Genomic DNA, 14,387 nt, shown 5'->3' on the forward strand with positions numbered 1-14,387 from the left:
TGATTCAATGTGGTCTTTTATGTTAGATTGTTTTTTACCGTATTAAGTGGGTGATAACTTGACACACAACTTGATACACATGAAATTTCATATTTGAAATACTTGTATAGTGACAAAATTATTGGAGTGGTATTTGTCTCTTTTTATGTAGTTGTTACTCTCTTCTTTTAAGTGTGTTCTTCTTCTCTTTTGTTGGGTTGAGGGTTTTACTTCAATATTCTTTGAATTGGTGAAGAATGTAGTCACAATGTTTTGGGGTATTGTTACTAGAAACCCCTTCATAGTAAGATTATTATGTGAGTTGCGACATTACTACGTATAGCACCACACTAGTTGAAATGCTACCATTTTGTTGTTTTGGTTTGTTCCTTCCCCTTTTTAGTGGAAAAGGTAGTACCTTTATGGATGGAATTTTGATGGGTTTCTCTTGTTTTACTTGTGTGGAGTGGGAGAAACTGGGGTTATTTTGTGTTTTCTTTGTTGTGTTTTACTTGTGTAGAATGGGAGAACCTAAGGTTCTTTTATTTTTTGTTTTTTGTTCGTGTGGTAAGTAGTAATATGTTGCAGTGTATGGACCAATTTGTGTTACTTCCTTAATGTTTGTTGCCATAAAAATTGTTTTTTTTGTGATTCAAGGTTGAAGATTGGTATCTAACTATTCTCTCAATCAAGTAGAAGAGAAGAAGAACACACTCAAAATAAAGGAAGATGACCTAGACAACCACATAAAAGGGACAAATTATTTTTCCGTGGTAAGGGTGTTCTAAATGAAATTTCATGTGTATCACTATGTGTGCCAAGTGACACCTACTTAATGTCATCAAACACAATCTAAGATAAATGATTATGTTGAGTCATTTCAAAATTTGTTGAAACCATATTAAGCCATAAACTCTAACCTTCATTTAAGGGTATCTTCCACTTTTCAAAGAATTCAAGCGTAGACAAAAGTAATAAAACATTTACATTATTTATTTATTTTTTCATCACATGTTTTTTTTTTATCTATTTTTCTTCTCCACACTTATTTAACACTCTATGATGGGATGTGAGAAAATTTTGTCTAATTTTAATGCTATGGATACTTTAAAAACTTTATGTTAAATAACTATACAAGTTTGATAAGTCTAGGATTCCAATACATTCTGGTATCCTGGTTTGTTTGTTTCTGTTCAAATTTATTAGATTGATGTATCTGTAATTAGATGTTAGGATTTTGTATAAAAGTTGGAAGACCACAATATTATCCACAGTATGTTTACCATTTAACTGAAGATGAAAAATTCGAGTATGGTCTTTTACATTGAAGTTCCCAAGGTTCTTCATGCGTTTTTTGGTATATTTTTTTTTTTATAATAAAATTTCATGCCTGTGTTTGCTAGAATGCATGTTAACAAATTATTTGGGTATTAATTATTTTCTTTTTAGTCCCTTTAAGTTTTTAATACACATAATAATTAATCATTTTAGAAAATATTAGATAGAGATTCAAATCAATCGGTTTACAAGGAAATAAATATCTTAAAGACTAAAAATAATAACAAAAAAATTGTAGAAACAAATTCAAAATAAAAGCAAAACAATGTTATATTTCATAAATCAACCATATAATTAGGTTTTTTATTTTTCTAAAATTTATACTACATCTAACCAAGTAAATTTAAATAAAATCCTATGTTAGAGATCTCACATGAAGACATTTTCTAGTATATGAATAAGTATAAACATCACCTTATAAGTCAATTTTGTCAGATTGAGTTAAACTTAAATTCACTTCTTAATATGATATTAAATTTATTTAGAGTCTATTATAATGATAGTTTGTTAAATTTATCATGTCACATGTTGACTAAAAATAAATACATTTAACAGTATTTAAATTCATACAAACATGCTGATTTTAAATCCACTTCTTATTAGACTATTATCACCCTCGTTAACTTAAAAACTTACTAGAAGAAGTTATGAATTTTTTTATATATTAATTTGTAGAGTTTTCTATTCAATATGAAATATTCCAACTCAAGTTGAATTACTAAAGCATAACATGAAAATTGGAGTGGATAGGAGTGATTAAATGTGAGGATGTAGGACCATTGTAAAGTAAAAAGTTTGTGGAGAATAATATAACATGCGAATGAGATTTGCTTGAAATGCTTCTGAGATGTTAGTCGCTTTCGTGACTCTCCACGTTGGCTTCTAAAGTTGCAATCCAATTCATAAATGGACGAGAACAAAAGACAACTCATTGAATGCACAGAAAGACTGAATCAATTATTATTTCTCTTTTTTTTGTCTATTTATTTTTAGAACATGTATTTACTTAGCATGCTTGAGTTACTTTTAGAACATGTATTTAAAATTTTTATTAATAGTATTTTTATGAGCTTTTAAATTAAAAATAAAGGATATTCTAAAAGACAACTACAACAATAAAGCTCATACCTCACATAATAAGATCGCACTGCACTGTTGAATTTGGCAAAATCAACTTTTTAGAGATAATCTTAGGAAAATAAATAAAAACAATAATAAAAGGGTTCGACGACTAAATTATAATATATTTTTATTTTTTTTTAATTTTGATTCATATTTTGGTGGTCTTTTTTCTTTTGTCCTTTTGTCATTACATTTTTAAAAAGAAATCTGAAGTTTTGGTTCAAACTTCAACTTTAGACATGCTTTATTTCATTTTGATTAACTATATTATTTCATTACTTATAATTAGGTCTAAGATTCAATAGTCTAAATATAAAAAAAAAAACATGAAAAAAAATTGATAATTAGATCAAATTATGATTTTTAAAATATATAAATACTAAAATGACAGAAAAAGTTAGGAGAATCAAAATTGCGGATAAAAATTAAAGAGGGTCGAAATTATAACTTAACAAAAAAAAAATACAAATTATAAAGTATAAATGAAATGGTTGATTTTAATATATTTTGAAATTTTTTATTACAAAGTGAACTTTAAACCTAAATCAATTCCATAAAATCAACTTTTGGAATTAGATTTGCACTTATTTATATATAATGAAATGCCTTAATTTCCAGTCGAAGTGGGATCTTCAACCTTCTTAATAACATAATCATTGTAATTTATCAAATCTAGTCTTGAGAATAAATTAAAAAAAAAGTACATCTTTATAAATGGGATCTTTATAAATGGGAGTGATTAAGTGAATATGAATTAATATCTGTATTAGACTGAATCCTTATCAATGTATGAATGGACTGAAATAATAAAAAGGAAAATGAGACTTAATTAAAATTTGAGATATGGATTAAAGGCAACACTCAATAAAAACCTGATTCCTTGAGTTGTGTTCCTTGTTTTGGATGTGTGCAGGACTTAGGGCAAGTTGAAGAGAATTCATTGGATGTAATGACAGTGAGTTTGTTAGAAAGTTTGACTGAAAATTATGTGCTCCAAAGTGGTGAAGGAGATGGCCACCACCATTCCAATATGAATGAAATTCAGAGAATTTGGTTGGTCTCATCTGCCATACAAATATCTTCACTTACCTTGCCACTAATGTAGTTTTCCACGTGCACTTTACCTAATTCAAACAAAGAATCAATTGCACTTATCCATTCTCAAAGATACCACTCTTCTTTCTTCTTACTTTCTCATTTCTAATTCCTCAAAAACTTATGTAAGTCTTATTTCTTCTGTTCATAATTTTAATTTTGATTTTGTAATAATGAACTATGGAGTAAATTGTAATGACATTCTTTATTTTTTTTTTTAAAAAAATTACTAATGACTAAACATTTTGAAAAACTTTCAACTTGTACTTGGATTTTTAATAATTTCTCCTTTGTTAGAATTTTTTGAGGGATACCTATTGGTTATTTTAAAAGTTAAAGAAAACTAATTCTAAAAAAATAAATTTGGATAATTAGAATCCTAGTATTAATAACATAATAATATTATAAGGGTAAAATGAGAAGCTTATCAAATTAGAATACACTTATTCTTTTTCATCATTAAGCTGGTATTTTTTTTTTTTATCTTAGGGTAGATGCATATATAATATTTTTAAAACTTATGAGTGTGTATATGTAATATGAAAGAGTATCAATATAATATTTTAAAATAAAAGGAAGGCTTGTGAATTTGAAAAAATCTTGGTTTAATTTGAGAAAATCTCATACAATTATAGTATTTAAAAGTCTCCTAGAGTTAAAAGGAATAATAATTTATATTTATATTTTTTTTTTCTTTTTCAATCTTTCCTATGTTTTAAGAAAAAAATATGATAAAGTTAACAAATGCTAATGTTTTTTTTATAATATTTCGGATGTAATTACATTATTATAAGGCAAATCTCTAAATATCAAGAAAATCATGCAGGTTGAGGTTTTTGTAATTTTCTTAATATGTATTCAATTATTAAGGATAAAATAAATTATTAAATCTAACTAAAAAGCTGAGATAAAAAAAATTATGATTCCGTGTTCAAAAAAATTCTTATGGATTTTCATATATTATAATAATAATGATAATAATAATAATAATAATAATAATAATAATAAAACTGTGTAATAAAAAAATTTAAATTGTCTGACGTAACTCTTACATAAGGAAAATTAAGTAACAATTACGTAGCATCTATTTAGCTGGATTTAAAATTTTGAAAAATGTTAATTGGTTGTAAAACAAGAGCTTAGATAATTCTTTGAGAATATGCTATCGCTGTAATGAATAATGCATTGTGCCTAACCTCAAACTATTGAACTATAACTTTATTCTTCGATCTGCACACGAGCAACGAATTTTCTTTATTAGGTACAAGAAATAAGTCAGTAAAAGTTAGGAGATAATAGTATACCACTATATGTGATATATAATAGAATTTATGTTTTAAAGAGTACAGTATATAATATAACGTTGGGAAAATTATAAATAATTATATCTTTTTATACAAATGGACATTTGTGAAAACAACAAGTAAATAATAGAAAAATAGAATAATGACATCGAAATTTTTTAATGTGGGAAAACTTTCTCAACTTGAGAAATAAAAACCCACAATACGTATTCCAAAAAAATGTTTCTACTATGAAAGTAGGATTACAATATTTGTTTCTCTCACTCTGTGAGAATAATACATCTCACCCAACAAGGATGGAATACAATGTCTCTCTAGCCTTTAACTAAGATTTCTAATATCACACTATCACTACAAAAAAACGTGTATGTGGTGGCGGTTATTTTCGTAAATACTGGCATTTTTAACCGTCACATTATACATCAGTGGCGGTACCGCGTACTGCCAGAATTCTTGCCGCCACAAAGTTTAATATGGCGGTCAATTGAGAACCGTTGTAGCGGACGCCATATTATGCATTGTATAAAGTGACGGTTTTAAGCGTGTAATTTACGTCAGTTATAAATGTCATAATGTTAAAATTGGTTAAACTAATTCTAGAGTAAATAGTGGCAGTTCTAACCGCCACTTAATACAGTATAGTATGGCATTTATAATACCCTTTATAACTGTCATAATTCGAATATTAAATATTTAATTTTATTTATTTTTAATATTTATAATAATTTATTTAATTCTATTATATAATTTAATTTCATAATATTATTTAATTTCATATCATAATTAAACTTTAATTTAATTTCATAATATTATTTAATTTGATATCATAATTAAATTCATTTCGTGAATATAATACATATACATTAATTCAGAGTTATTTTCTTGAGATTTTTCTATAGCCAAATTACCCAATTTCATGTCTAATTTATTCAATTAATTTAGTTTCAAACTTTTCCAATTCATCCATCACCAATCCAATTTCACAATAAACAATAAGCTCAAGAAATAATAATTAAATAATTAATTTTCATATCCATCATTGTCAAACAAGAAGGCGAATTAAGGAAACAAGTTATAAGCACTAGCTTAAAACAATAATCCAATTTCCTTTCGATAAGGAGTTTTCTAGTTTCATATATATGCATATTTATGGTAAGAAAATAAAACCATTATTAGTTTTATACAATTATAATTCTTCAAACATCATGTACTTAGAACAATTTAAAACTTTGCAGTAGGTCGATTCTCCATAAATGCACTCAAGAACTGCGATGACTCCAAAAACAAAGGTTTGATCCATCCAGGTTTCACCACCACATTACACAAAACCTTGCTTTCCATCAATATCTCCACTTCTTTATTCACCACAACCTATATATAAATGGACCAAACACATATTTATTATTGTCATGTTATATATAATTTACAGAAAAAAAACCTTAAGACTTGAAAGATAGCGTACCTAGGCAATTACTGGGCAACATCAGCTATAGCCTCTACTTCTCCCACTGTTTCACCAGTTAGTTGCAAAAGGAACATTGCACAGGGAATGGAGCAGTTTATAAGATCAACAATGTAAAGAAAAGTAAAGAGAAAAGGAGCAACTAAGCAATTATGAGAGTTGAAGGGTTGTTTATTTCATGCTTTACCTAGCTATATAAACATCAATAATTTATAATCCAAGGGATTGAAACTAAAAACCAAAAATAAAACCAACAGAAAAAAAAAATTCTAGCTAATGAAAGAAAACCTGCAGAGGGAAAAGATGTTGAGAAAGATATCACTTGCAAAATAAAAATACAGAGATACCTAAACATTGGCCAAAAAAAACTTTGAACAGAATTGAGATACACCAGGCTTTGAAATTGGCAATAAACATATATGAAGACCTTACTGAAAACAAAAGAAACTACAAAACATAGAAAATATAAATTGTGGAGAATGGGGATACGTAACTAAAATATATAATATAACCAATGAGGAAAATGGAGAAAGAAAATAAAAGAGTAGAACCTGTTTGATACAAATATAGAAAGGTTATACAGAATGCAGTACTTTCCATGTAAGCTAATATCATCCATGTAGAATGCAGTACTTTTCATGATGAAGAAATTGTACCCAAAATGCATTATTACTTTACACCAAAATAACTAGGCACAAGGTAGTAAACCTAACATCCCTATGTAGCTAACAATCAAAACAAAAAACTACACCCTAAAAATGATGCAGTAGCACTTGCGGTAGCTTCAAAGAACTAACTGCACCAACAACTTCTAAAGCAAAATAGAAACTATACTAATCCAAAAACACTACAACACTACAACCAAACTAGCTAAATGGAAAATGCAACAACCAAATGAAAAGAGATAACTTACTATACCCACACCCTTTCACCAAAAAAACCAGCGAAACCCAAAACAAAACAAAAATGTTGCAGTAATACCAGTTGGTTTGGAACTCCACATACTGCCATTTTTTTCTTCCTTTTTCACTAATACCAGTTGGGAGAAATATTTCTTAGGTTCTCAATGGCCTAGTGGGTGGCACATTTAATTTTTTGAATAATATTAGACATATATTGTTCAGAACTAGTTTCCAACAATTTAAAGTAACTTAGGCAATATAGTCCTAATCAAATGTGAATAAAATGGTTATTACAAGTTCCAAGCACTTAGGCTTGACAATATTTAGCAGTGGTAAAATATACAATACCACAAACAAGAATTATCCACTTTTTCTTGACCTAGAAAATTTGAAGACAAATACAAAGGACAGTAGGCACATCAAGGTGAATATTTAACAAAATAAAAATATTTTAAAAATTAATTATTTACCTAGAACCAACACCCAGTTCCAATAGCAATAAAATCACCAGGACGCACTTGAGTTGCATAAGCCATAACACCGTAAGCTGTAAAAACAACAAATCCGACCATGAGTTGAATTTATCAAAAACACAAGCAATACATAACAAGAACACATAGTTTAAGGAACAAAAATCACAACAAATTAAGTTATAAGTTCATTTGATTGAAACTAAAACAACTTATTTATTTTAAAACCCTATTTACACCTTTTTCGCATTATCAAATTTGAAGAGAAACTACTTGCACTTTCAATCAATTAAAAACAGAGTATATAAAAGGGTAAAACACGAATTAGGGTAGGGATAAGAGAAAAAAGAGGAACGACAAAAAGACATCAAAAGCTAAGAGAAAATGGAGTGTGGGTTGAGGAAGTGAAGAATACCCTCTTCAATTATTTTCTCGCAAAGTTCCTTTCGATAAGCATTGGTGGGGTTCATGACCTTACCACCCTTCGTCGTCTTCATTGTGGAAGAGTGAACCCTCTCTTTCACAAGCTCCTTAGTATTAATATTCCTCTTCTGAAATCGAAATCATTTCCCCCTTTCCTTATTTCTCTTTCGATTCACAAATGGAAGGGTTTGGGAAATGATAGTCACCGAGTGACTTTAGGGGAGGAGTGTGGAGAAAGAGTTGGAAAGAATGCTCTATGTGAGGAGGGGTGGGAGGGTTTGCGGTAATGAGAGTGAGAAGATTTAGGGTTTAGTGAGAGGGTTCGAAAGACTGTTCTTTGTGAGGTGTGAATAGGTCAGGTTTCCAAAGAGGTAAAAGTGAGGTTTTCAAAGGGTCAAAAGAAAAAAAAAATTGAAAAAAAAAGGAATGGTATGGAGGGAAGAAAATGCGGGAGAGTGAATATTTCGAAGGAAAATTGTGGTGGTTCTAAATGACACAGTTTGACGGAGAATTCTGGCAGTTATTAAACTGTCGTATTATACAGAAAATTGTGGCAGTGTTTAGTAACCGCCATATTAAAATCGCCATTATATACACGTTTTTTTGTAGTGTATGGTGGATATCAACTCTCTCTTTTACTTTCTATGTTGCTATTCTCACTTGCTTGCATTTCTCTTCCTCAGAAGTTCCTTTTATATAAAGAATGAGAGGAAGACTTCTTCACAAATAGATAGTGGAAATTAATGCTCATTACATTTTCAAACTAGTTGTCCTGTGTATGAGCCTTCTCTAGTTGCAACTCTTCATCCTCCAAAGCATTTCGTATCCAATGATAACAATAATCAATGTGCTTTGTCCGAGAATGAAATGTAGGATTCTTAGCTAGGTGGATTGCACTTTGGTTGTCACAATGGAGAACATATCTTTCTTGAACATGACCCAATTCATGTAAGAGATTTTTCATATATTTTACCTCTTTGCCAGCTTTAGATACGACAATGTACTCTGCTTCAGTTGTTGATAAAGCAACACATCTTTGTAAATTGGATTGCCAAGATACAACTCCCCTTGCAAAACTAGTTAAATATCCTGATGTGGATTTTATGGAATCTACATCTTCAGCCATGTCTGCATCTGTGTATCCTACCAACATAGGATCCTACCAACATAGGATCTTCATTACCAAAACATAAACATTTTTCAAGATTGGACAAGAATCGACTCACAACACCAACTGCATGGGCAATATCTGGTCTTGTGCAAATCATGGCATACATTAGGCTTCCTATCACAAAAGAATAGGGCACTTTGCTCATCTCTTTCTTTTTTTCTTCACTAGTCGGACATTGCATTGTGCTTAACTTGAAATGTTTGGCAAGTGGAACACTGATAGATTATGCCTTATTCATGTTGAATCTCTTGAGAACTTTCTCAATGTACTTCTCTTGTGATAGCCATATCAACTTCTAGGAGCAATCTCTGATCACCTTCATCCCAAAGATTTTCTTTGCAGGACCTAAGTCTTTCATGGAAAAAGACTTGCTTAAAGCATTCTTCAAACCAACAATCTTGGTTTTACTTTGTCTAATGATCAACATATCATTGACATATAATAGTAGGATAATAAATTTTCCATCTTCATACCTCTTGATGAACACACAATGATCAAGATTTGTCTTCTTGAAACTGTGTTTGGTCATGAAGGATTCAAACTTCTTATACCATTGTCTGGGTGCTTGTTTCAGACCATAAAAAACTCTTCTTCAGATGACACATTAAGTGTTCCTTTTCTGGTTCTTCATAGCCTTCGGGCTGCTCCATATAGATTTCTTCTTTGATGTCTCCATGTAGGAAAGTTGTTTTGACATCAAGTTGTTCAACTTCAAGGTCTAGGCTAGCTGTTATACCTAATGCTACTCTTATGGAGGAATACTTCACCACTGGTGAGAATATCTCATCAAAATCAACTCCTTTCTTTTGATTGCACCCTTTCACAACAATTCGAGCTTTATACCTTGGTCTTGAGCTTCCTTCAATTTTAAGCTTATACACCCATTTGTTTTTCAAGGCTTTTCTTCCTTTAGGTAGCTCCACCAGATCATAAGTATGGTTCTCATGTAAAGAGTTAATCTCTTATTCCATGACTTTGATCCACTCCCCTTTCTCAATTGACTCCATAGCCTTTGAGAAGTTTTAAGGTTCACCATTATTTTTCAAAGTAATATAATCTTCTTCAGGATACTTTGATGATGACTTTCTTCTTCTTTCAGAGCATCTCAATTCAACTTGCATTTGTTGCTCAAAGGCTAAGGTTCTTGTTGTATTTGAGGGTTTAACATTATTTGATCATGATGTGGTTGTTCATCAGTCTGGTCAGGAACTGGGTGAGCAGGATTTGTTTGTTGGTCTATTTGATCAGGATCTATCTGTTGAGGAGTCTCTCCCCCTGAATCAATGCGATCTCTGGACTTGCATTAATTTTTCCCTTAACTATCTTTGATTGTTTGATCCTCAAAGAACACAACATCTCTGCTTCTAACAATTTTCTTCTTTATAGGATCCCACAATCTGTACCCAAATTCATCCTTTGAGGACCCAAGGGTATATGCACTCATTAGCCTTAACATCTTGCTTTTTTATTTCATCCTTTGGAATATGAACAAAGGCTCCGCATCCAAATACTCCCAGAAGAATGCCTTCTTCTCGTACCACATTTCCTCTGGAATCTTTCCATCTAGAGGTTTTGAAGGTGTCAGGTTTATGAGATCAATGTAGTCTTTATTGCTTCACCCCAGAAAGACTTGGGGGTGGTTAACACATTGTAACATGCATATGACTTTCTCTTCAATAGTACGATGCCTTTTTTCGGCTACTCCATTTAGTTGAGGAGTCTTTGGTGGTGTCTTTATCATTTTAATGCCATACATCTTGCAATAGGCTTCAAAAGGACCACGATACTCTCCACCATTGTCGTCTTTCAGACACTGAAGCTTTTTCCTAGTTTCACGCTCTACAAGAGCATGAAATTCTTTAAATGTTGATAATACCCGATCTTTGGTTTTCAACAAGTAAACCCATACTCTTCTTGAGTGATCATCAATAAATGTGACAAAGTGGTAGGCTCCATCAAGAGATTTTTAAGATGGTGCACAAACATCTGCATGTACAAGTTCAATTACCTCTTGTCTCCTTGAGGGATCACCTGATCTCTGAAAATCGACTCTGCGCTATTTACCATAAATGCAATCAGTACAGGATTCCAAGATTTGACCCTTTATATTTGACAAGTGGTTTTTGGTGAGCATGTGGAGTGCTTTCTCCCTCATATGCCCCAATCGTCTGTGCCAAACATCTTTGGAGTGTGTAGCAACATTTGCTTCTCTAAAACAAATTCTTCCTTGCATAATGTAAAGGGATCCTTCCTTTAAACCTCTGGCAATGACAAGGTTCCCTTTTTCTAGTTTCCACTTTTCAGTACTAAAGTGGCTTATAAAACTAGCATCATCCAACTTACCCGTTGAGACAAGGTTAAAACGCATTTCTGGAACATGCCTCACTTCCTTCATTCAAGCTTGTTTCATGTGTCTGTTAGTAACACGATATCACCAATGCCTATAATCTTGCTTGTAACATGGTTTCCCATTTTCACAGTACCATAGTCACCTTTCTTGTAATTTGAAAAGAAATCTTCATGTAGACTTACATGGAAAGAGGCACTAGAATCAACAATCCAAGAGCAATCACCATATGAAACATTTAGGTAATTGTCTTCTCCAATAAGAAAAACATTATCGTCAACAACGACGAATGTGGTTGGAGTACAATCCTTCTTCTTTGGATCAACTAAGTTCGGATGGACACTTCCGACTTTCTGATCTTTCTTCAAAAATCAACATTCAAATCTCTTATGACCTTCTTCGCTACAATAATAACATATTGTTCTTGTGCGAGATTGAGAACGACCTTTAGCTTTGCTTTTGTTTCTTCCACGGGATTCATTTTTCCCACGGGTTTCACCTCTTCCTCGATTCTTAATAACATTTGCTTCATATTGAAAATTTGTACCTCTTTCTTTCCTTCTAGATTCTTTATTCAATAGATTGTCTGAAACAGTGTCCATTGAGATCTTCCCATCAGGGATTGAGTTGTTGAGCGTGACTAATGGTGTCTCCCAACTCTCGCGCAACGAAATGAGTAGAAAAAGTGCCTGAAACTCATCATCAATCTTCATATCCATCTTTGTCAATTGATTGACAAGTCCCTTGAAGGAATTTAAGTGCTCCATCATACTTTGACCATCCGTGTAGTCAAGTTTTACCAGTCTTCTAACAAGATATGCTTTATTTCTTAGAGTTTTCTTTTGAATCATAGATTCAAGTTTGGACCATAACTCATACACATTTGTGTATGTGGACATATGCTCAAACAAACTTCTATCAATATACTTTCGAATCATTGTAACAATTTTTCGATTCAAAAGTTCCCAATTTTTATCACTCTTACCTTCTGGCTTGTCTATGTAAGAAATTGACTCATGCATATCCTTACAGTATAAGTGATCCTCCATCATGGGCTTCCAATAGGAATAGGTCTTCGTTGTCAACTTGAACATGTCTCCATCATAAATGGTTCCTTCCATCTTGTATTAGAGCCAAGCTATGATACCACTGTTGGGAAAATTAGAATTAATTCTCCCTCTTTGGTGTAGATACAAAATGTGCACTTGCGGAAGCAATAAGCAAATAATAGAAAAATAGAGAAAAAAATAGAATAATGACACAAAAAATTATAACGTGGGAAAACTTCTTCAACTTGAGAAATAAAAACCCAAAATGAACAACAACTTAGACAAACCAAAAGCATGTGAAAGCTCATAAGACAATCACTAAAGTTTGCACATGACAGACGATCACTAAAGTTTGCACATGACAGACGATCATCTCCTCTTCTGCACATCAGGCGGTCTACTATATCAAGGGGAGTCCATACTTGACTTTTACATTCTTAGAATATTTTATAACACTTCTTATATATATGTTTTTCAATCTTATTTGACATTCTTAACTCATATAAAACACATTTTTCAAATAAGATTAATGGTTAAATAATTTTTTGAAAGTTTTCTTGTTTGAGAATGTAATATAAAGCACACTAAAAATCTCAAACATTATGTGCTTCATGTTGATATTCAAGATTGCATTGAGTTATATTAAATCATGGAGGATGAAGATTGTGGTTGTCTTAACATGTGTATTGATTTAATTTTGATGTAATTTGTATGTTTCTTAAATAATTCATTAGGATCCAAGAACAAAGATTTTAAATTGTTTTTTAACTTTCCAGAACCTACTATTAGTGTTAAGGAAATTTCCTTGAAATTCTATTTTAATATGTTAAAATTACTTAAAACCTTCAAAAGTTTTGAAGAGATGTTTAATTTATTAAAACCTATTACTTGTTATGTGTTTAAAATATTTTCGTTTTTAAGACGTTGTTACTTGTTATGTGTTTAAAATATCAAAGACTTGAATTAATATACTATTTTCACTTAAGTGAAATCAATTAGTTGAATCAATTTTTTAATCCACTAAAAATGATAGAGCAATTGATAATCTACTTTGAGGTTTATAAAAATATATTTTGAAAATCTTTATGAGAAGAATTCTTACAATTTTGAAGAGAGAGTTAAGTGATTTTTTTAGAGCACTTTTACTTTGAATAAATACTTTTAATTCTTGGAGCATTCTTGAATTACATATCTTGATTGAAGAAGTTCTTCCTGAATTTCCAGGACCTAGTTGTTTTTGCTATAATTCAGGTGTAGTTGTTTCTTGATTCTTTTGTTTCTAAGGTCCTTGTATAGAAATTGGATAAGATTTTTTATTTCTTTAAAGGAATAGGGTCTTGCTTGTGATATAGATCATTCTTGTAGGGTTCAAGAGTGATTGTATTGTGAGTCTTGTTCGTAAAAATTCTTTGATATAATGTTCTCTTAATTGGTATGGCTGAAAAATTGGATGTACCTCTTGAGAAAGAGGGAACAAGTGTAAAAAATTATATATGATTTTTTTTTATCTCTTTATATTTTTGTAATATGATTTTAAGTGTTTCTTGTGTGTTAAAAAATTGAACTAGTTAATTGTGTGATCTTGCATAAATTAACTAATTAGATGTATTGACACTATTAGATGCCACTATTGGATAATTTGTAGTTCTTTTTAATAATGTGTTAACTAAACGTAGTAGATATAAATAACTTATCATCATTAAAATAATAATTTTACTATTTCAT

The 14,387-nt window shown here is 30.7% G+C and overlaps 1 long non-coding RNA gene across 1 annotated transcript; it reads right to left on the bottom strand.

Moving 5' to 3' along the window:
- Positions 1-5,846: 5,846 nt before the first annotated feature.
- On the bottom strand, positions 5,847-8,483 carry LOC137807807 (uncharacterized). The gene is made up of 4 exons (XR_011080602.2): positions 8,088-8,483; positions 7,673-7,749; positions 6,301-6,346; positions 5,847-6,209 (listed from the first exon to the last, which is right to left on the bottom strand). It is a non-coding gene; the product is annotated as an uncharacterized LOC137807807 (long non-coding RNA).
- Between the last annotated feature and the right edge of the window lie 5,904 nt (positions 8,484-14,387).

Source organism: Phaseolus vulgaris, chromosome 4 (assembly GCF_051622355.1).
Source record: "Phaseolus vulgaris cultivar YP4 chromosome 4, ASM5162235v1, whole genome shotgun sequence".
NCBI classification, from domain to species: domain Eukaryota; kingdom Viridiplantae; phylum Streptophyta; class Magnoliopsida; order Fabales; family Fabaceae; genus Phaseolus; species Phaseolus vulgaris.